Source organism: Otolemur garnettii, unplaced genomic scaffold, assembly GCF_000181295.1.
Source record: "Otolemur garnettii isolate 467f Iridium unplaced genomic scaffold, OtoGar3 scaffold00033, whole genome shotgun sequence".
Lineage (NCBI taxonomy): Eukaryota > Metazoa > Chordata > Mammalia > Primates > Galagidae > Otolemur > Otolemur garnettii.
In genome coordinates this window covers 8,951,476-8,959,321 of record NW_003852428.1, presented here as the reverse complement: position 1 = coordinate 8,959,321, position 7,846 = coordinate 8,951,476, and positions in this window count along the sequence as shown.

Sequence of the window (7,846 nt, the reverse complement as noted above, 5' to 3'; positions counted from 1 at the left end):
GATATTTACCAGTAGAGGAATTGCAGGATCGAATGGCAGGTCTATTTTTAGATCCTGAAGTGTTCTCCAAACATCTTTCCAAAAGAAAGGTATTAGTTTGCATTCCCACCAGCAGTGTAGAAGTGTTCCCTTTTCTCCACATCCACATCAACATCTCTGGTTCTGGGATTTTGTGATGTGGGCTAATCTTACTGGAGTTAGATGATATCTCAAAGCGGTTTTGATTTGCATTTCTCTGATGATTAAGGATGATGAGCATTTTTTCATATGTCTGTAGGCCGTGTGCCTATCTTCTTCAGAGAAGTTTCTCTTCAAGCCCCTTGCCCACCCTGAGATGGTACTTGTTCTTTTCTTGTTAATACTTTTGAGTTCTCTGTGGATTCTGGTTATTAAATCTTTGTCAGAGACATAACCTGCCAAGAACACAGTAAGTAAAGCCAGCAGACAGCCCTCAGAATGGGAGAAGATATTTGTTTCTCAAACTTTAACATCCATAAAATCACCTGGGATCTTGCTAAGTGCTAGTTTTGGTCCAGTCTCAGTATGGAGCAGAGCCTACAAATCCTCATTTCTCAGAAGCTCCTAGGCGAGGCAGGTGCTGCTGGTCTATAGACCATAGCTTGCATAACAGAGGACTAGAGGACCAACAAAGGTCTGGCTTTACGGCACAAAACAAGTCAACTGTTTTTAGTAGCTTTTACTCTAAGGCATTATCTTGGTTGAGGTTGCATTTTTCTTAGTGTCCAAAAGTTCATTCAACTCTATCTTGCTATATTGATCCCCCACCCCTAACCATAACCACCACATTCTTATCAACTCCAATCAACAATTTTCTTTCTCAGCACCATTTAATTTTTCCTATTTTTCACTGTAGTGCCTTGGTTCCCTGAAGTCATAGATCAATAATATCTGGTTACCAACACTTCAACTTTTAATAGGCTTGACATATTGCACTAATGTATACATGTATGTACTATAATTCTATATAGAGTATTTAGTATTGTGTTGTAAAATGTGTTGGTAATTAGAATTCTTACACTGTATTTCTAAACATAGAAGACTGTGTAGATCTGATGATGAGAGAATAGTGGTTATTGCATAACTCTTTATCTTATGAAAAGACTATTCTACGAAACATGTGTGTCTGTATTTGGGGAAATATTGTGTCACCATTAGTACTCATGAAGAAATGCAACGTTCTTTTAACCAAAGATACCTTCCTTGAAGTGAGGAGCACAGGGTTGCCAATTAGGAGTCAGGTAAGAGTTTACGACATAGAGATTTTCAAAGACTTTGAGGAATCCAGATGTTGAATTGTGGATTAGGGTTTTGATCACTTTGTCGCTTTGCAAGACGAGGCTGTGGGAAACTGGATGGTGCGTAGTATGGAAGGAAATAAAAAGATACAAGACTGCTGTTGACCTCAGGGGTGAATTTGAGGTACCAGCAGTGGAGTTAATTACTTTAACTAACAAAGGGAGAGATTCAGCTCACTCACAGAAGAAAAGCCAAGTGGTCTTCCAAGGGCCGCCTTTCCAATCCCGTGGAGAGTGGTTTCCCTATTATTCTTCCTCTCCTTTTCTTCCTGTGACTCTTTCTCTTTTGGTCCTTTTAGATTTCTTTTCTCCCTTTTAGGGTCAAGACACAATTGTAAGAGGGACTTTACCTAACAAATGCAATCAGTGTAACCTGGTTTCTTGTACCCTCAATGAATCCCCAACAATAAAAATAAATAAATAAATAAATTTATTTTCTCCTCTTCAACTCTTGCAGGCATTACTGCAACTTCATTGCAACTTCATCACGCTTCTTATTTTCACAGAGGAAGCCACAATCCTGGCTTAGATGTAAGTCTGATGGAAGTTATTTTGATTAATGAATTCTAGAAAGATGGATCTGTTCAAATCTCAGCTGAAATGTGTTCATTTTGAAGTCAACCCTAGGTATGAGATATTTTTATAAATGTTTACTTGGGGACTCAGAACTCAGAAGAAACAGAGCTGTAGTTGTGCCAGCATTTTACACAAGACACAAACATTTTACAGAGGAAAAACTGGGGGGACAGAACCCCTAACTTAAGCAAGGTGTTTCTACTTCTTAATAGAAAAGGACAAAGAATCTTACTTGGCAAGTAAGAATCGAAACTATCATAGTGGATATTTTTACATTGCTATTTGTGATGGAAAATGGTGTTAGGAACCCAACTATTTCCTACTTTCTAATTATTCCACTTACAGTAGAAGATATAAAAGTCATTTAAAGATAATATGAAAATTAATTCTACCCTTTGCTTTCAATAGTGGATTTTAAAATTTTCCTTGTAGATAGATAATGAATAATCAAAATAATTACAAAGCCAGAATTATATGCACATAAGCACATATTACATTTTAATTCAGAATGATTTAGCTCACTAGGCTTGCTAAAATAGTTTCACTAAAAATATGTGTGTATATATAATTTGTATGTTTAAATATTTCTAGAAGAAGTTTTAAATATTCAAAGGTTTCTACAGGAGTCATGAGACATAGAATAAAAATAAAATAAGAATAGCAGTATTCATTGTAAAGTCTTAAAAGAGATCCATTTTTTGTGAGTTCTACTGAGCACGTCTGGAAAATGAAATATAAGCAGGGCTTAACTTCTGCAGCTGTAATTATATCACTTAATTTCACATTATTCTATTCCAAGAATAAATTTTAATCTTCTACCTGTTAAGTGTGTAAATAAATTCAATTCAAAATAATGTATAAAAAATTTTGGTCATTGTTCTTCCAAATTTCATTTAAGGCATTTTCATTTAGGTCTCACCTCATGAATTCTTTTCTGATCTCCTATATTGTATTATTATTTCATTTTTTAATTTCAAATTAATATGAAGGTACAATTTTTGAGGTTACATTATTTTCAATGCTAATATAAAGTTCAAGTTGTAATTGAGCCTTTCACCCACGGGGTGTTCTGAACAGCTTCACTTGCTGAGATCTCACCAATTGCCCTCCCTCCCTCCTTCTCCCTCTCCTTTCTCTCCCTTCCTTTTTGGTGGACTATGTTCATATTTCATCATTTGTGTGGGCATGTAGTTGTCTATGTTGGTTTCATATCAATATCGAGTACATTGGATATTTGTTTTTTCCTTTCTTGAGATACTTTGCTGAGAAGAATGTGTTTCAACTCCGTAAAAGGAGTTGTGAACATAAAAGATGTAAAGTCTCCATCTTTCATATGGCTGAATAGTACTCCATGGTATACAAATGCCACAGTAAATTAATCCATTCATGGGTTGATGAGCATTTGGGTTGCTTCTATAACATGGCAATTGTGAATCGAGCTGCAGTAAATATTCTGGTGCAAATGTCTGATTTTTGTTTTTTCTGAGCAGATACCAAGTAATGGAATTGCAGGATCAAATGGTAGGTTGACTTTTAGTTCTTTAAGAATTCCTCATACTTCCTTCCATAAAGTTGTATTAGTTTGCAATTCCACCAGCAGTGTAAAGGTATTCCCTTCTCTCCATTTCCACACCAGCATCTGCAGATTTAGGACTTTGTGATGTGGGCTAATCTCAGTGAGGTTAGGTGATATCTCAGAGTGGTTTTGATTTGCATTTCTCTGATGATTAGAGATGATGAGCATTTGTTCATGTGTTTGTTGGTCATTCATCTGTCATCTTCAGAGAAGTTTCTGCTCAAGTCTCTTGTCCACTTATAAGTGGGGTTGTTTGCTCTTTTTTTGTTGACTAATTTGACTCCTCAGTAGATTCTATTTATCAGCCCTTTGCTGGATTGGTAACATGCACAAATCTTCTCTCATTCTGAAGGCTGTCTGTCTGCTTTAGTTGTGGTACCCTTAGCTGTGCAGAAACTTTTTACCTTGATCAAATCCCTTTTATTTATTTTGGTGTTGCTGCAATTGCTAGAGGGGTGTTCCTCATAAAACCTATTCCCACCCCAGTATTGTCAAGTGTTTTCCCCACATTCTCCTCTAGAATGTTTATTGTTTCATGTCTTAAATTTAAATCCTTTATCCAATGACAGTCAATTTTTGTCAATGGTGAGAGATGTGGGTCCAGTTTGGTCTTCTACATGTGGCTAACCAGGTCTCCCAGCACCATGTATCAAACGGGGATCCTTCTCCCCAGTGCATGGTTTTTTTTTTGGTTTATCACAGATCAAATGATGACATGTGGCTGGGTTCATCTCTAGCTGATCTCCCATTTTGAAATAGTCCTGTCACTGTCTGTCAGATCAACTATTCTCATTCCTGCAGAGTAGTTGTCAGTACCTGAAATTATCTTGTTTATTTATATATTTACTTATACAAGTAAAGATGGTCTCTCTAATCCAGGAGCAAACCCAGGTGTTAGAAGGTCTGAAACTTATACAATTCTAGTAATTTTGTTGAAGAAAATAATTCAAAATTATGACTACAGCAGGTCCTAGAGTAATGTTGTTTCATCCAATGTCATTTGTTTACAATGTTGATCAGGAAAAAAATTGATTCCCAAGGGGGCCACTGTCTTGGGGTTTGCATGTTCTCCCCACGTGTATGTGGGCTTTCTTAGGGTCCCCTGATCTCTTCCCACATCCCACAGCTGTACAAGTTAGGGTCCATGGCGTGCCTACATCACCTCAGTCTGAGTAAGTGTGGTGGCGAGTGTGTGACCTGTGCAGGGTAGGATCCAGCCTGGTGCCCTGAGCAGGAGGGGCAGCTTGAACTGCAATCTGTAGGCAAATAATTATCTTGCTTGTTTTTTATTAATCTTTCTCAAATGTATGTATGGCTCCTGTTTATTTTAATGTTCACACTTAGAGGTGTTTGTGGTTTTTGCAAGTTTAGTGATGTTTTTGTGACCAGCCATTCACCATAGGAATGTAGCTGTTGTTTCTATCAATCTGCCTATGGTAAAATTGTTTTCATTATCTGTTGTTTTGCTTAAAGCCTAAGTCTCCAAGAACCTATTGACAATGTTAAACGGGGACTTCCTGTACAAAATCAGGTACAAGGTGTCTCCAAAACACCTTTGCAAGTGAGTGGAACCAAAGATTTGCTTCCTTAGCTTTGGATATACTTCTGGTCTCACCTGTCAGGTTGTGAGATTTCTGAAAACAGAGATTTCATGTCTTGGTCACTGTTGTATCTCCAGCACTTTGTCAGCACTTAACACATATTTTGTGAGTGAACTAATGAATGTACATGTCACAGTTATACTGTCTTCATTGCCTGTAATTATTTTTTCTCAGAGAAAACATAAATGTCTGCTGTTCTAAGTAACAGGGTACAGCGATCTCATATTATTTTCATTGCTCTGTTTGAATCTCTATATTTGTTTGCTGTGGTGCTTTGTGGAAAAATAATTGTAGCGTCCTAAGCACTGTATTTTTCTATCTAACTTGCTATTCAGCATGACATCTTTCAGGATACAACTTTGTATTTCACAGTTATATTTCATACCGATGTGGAAGATTTAGCAAGACTATTCTCACTTTCCCTTTGGGGGATTTTATGAGTATTTTTATTTATTTATTTTGGCTTTATTCCTGAAGTTTTCCTCGGTGAACCACTATCAATTTTTGTAATAAATATAATGAAAGAAAATGTTTTGGAGAAAAAAAAAAAAAACCCAGAGTAAGCGCCATTCTCCCTGTCAGCCTGGAGCCTATCATCATTTGGGGGAATCCTTTCACACACGAAGTTCCTTTCATAGTCCTTATTCATCTTATCCTGAGTTTTGCTTTTAAAATGTGGTGGTGGTGGTTTATTTTACACCACAAGCAGATGTCTTTTAAGAGTTGAAGTGTGTTCCTATGCGTTGTTCTCAGGTTGGAATTTTGTAACTATGTGTTTTTGTAACTATGTGTGATTCTTTTTGTTCAGTTGAAACATCTTGAGATTACATGTAAAGTGCAGTATTTTTCTTATCTTTTTGAATATTAGTAACTACAGGAATGAATGTGGATCCATGCCTATTCTCTCATTTCCTCTCTGACATTCTTCCATTTTAAGGATTTACATTTCACGAGTCCAGGTACATTTGATTATAAATAATTGATTTTCATGTGTCTGGGACAATGTGGTTGATTGCCTGATCAAAGAGTTTGTGTGTTTTTCCCTTTATGCAAGCAAGAGACCTCACTTTAGATGTCTACACTTGATCTTAGTGAAGAGGCTGAAAAGCGGTTTTGAGGAGGTGTCTAAAGTGAGGAGTTATACGTCTGGCGTGAACATGGAGGTGGATAAAAGCCAGCAGCTGAGTGATTCTCATGGTAAGACACTGGCTAGAATGAAAATATAAAGATTCAGTGAAGCCTAAATTTTCCCAACTGATTTCTATATTTTGAAGATTAATCGTCACCAGTGTTAGTACCATCTTTTCTTGTTAGAAGGACTCAGAACGTTCCGGATTAACAGTCCCACTGTGAACTCATGCCAATATTAGCCTAAGGAGACTATGATCAAGAAGAAAATCTATTTTCCCTAAAATAAACAAATGAAAGATCGTTTTCACAGCTCTAGGTTTAACTGAAATGGCTTTGAGGTTATTTATTGAATTTGAATTATTCTTATCAGAGTACTCCATTAGGGAAGAAAATCAACAGGTTTTCTTTAGTAATTCTAGAGTTAATCAATGCATATTTTCTGAGGAAATTTTAAGGTGAAAGTGTGAAAAGTACTCCCAAACACCAAGTCAGTGATTTTCAAACAGTAGCTGAATAAAATTATAATGGATGTCAGGGAATATAGACCCGTTGGCACGTCTATGCTCAGTTTTCATGTTGGAACTGCTTGCAATCCTTCTAGAATTAGCAAATGGGAGTCCCATGATCCGGTGTGATGGGCCTGGGTCTTCAGAAGGTCTCCAGGAGTTTACACATGGTGGAAGCTCAGTAGAGAGGACAATTGTGTGTGTGTGTGTTTGTTCTTTCTTCATAACGTACATATGACTGATGTCTTAGAGCAATGATGATGTAGAACTTTGGTTCCCAAGTGTTAATGTGCATAAAAACCATCTGGAGAGTTTGTTGTTTAACCCAGATTCCCTGACTTTCCCCACCCCATCAAGAGTAGGTCTAGTGAGAGGCAGAGAATCTGCATTTCTGACAAGTTCCCCAATTCGGATGGCGGAGGAAATACCTGGAGACCACTAACATAAGGTACTGACGGACTGAAAAGTCACTTACACATAACATCTTAAGATTATAAATCTATCGGAATCATTTTATCTTCCTTCAAGGAAAAAATGGAAAAAATAAGTTCTGAAGCTCTCCTGCTAACAAACAGAGAAGGCGGTTCATACGCTTCTGATAGTTAGGGATTAATCTGAATACAGCAATTTGTGACTACTTCTTAGTAAACATAAACGTCTTCAGGATTTAGAATTTAGTTTGTGTGTGTTCTTCACCTGGTTCCCCTTGGGGGGAATATCATGTAATACTGTCCAGTACAGGACTGAGGAAGGAAACGGACACTAGGCCAATCCAGAGAACTAGTCATATTCCACTAGTTTTATAACCACTCACCTGTGTGTCTATAAAGGTCTATGTCATTTTATTGTATTATGGATTTTATGTGTGACTACTATGACAATCAAAGTATAGAATAGTTCCAGTATTACAAAGAGATCTCTCCTCCCTGTATTTCAACATCTACCCTTCTGTCCCCACCACTCAACTGTTAGCATTTGTTTCAGGAAATTTGCATATTTCCTGCTATTTAGATCTCATACCCTTCCTATCATAGTTCTGCAGTGAGCAGGTTTTAGTGCTATTTGAGGTAAGATCCAAGCACCAGTTTGTACAAGATGGGTGTTTATATAGCACGATAGAGGGGCAGTGATTGCTAAATG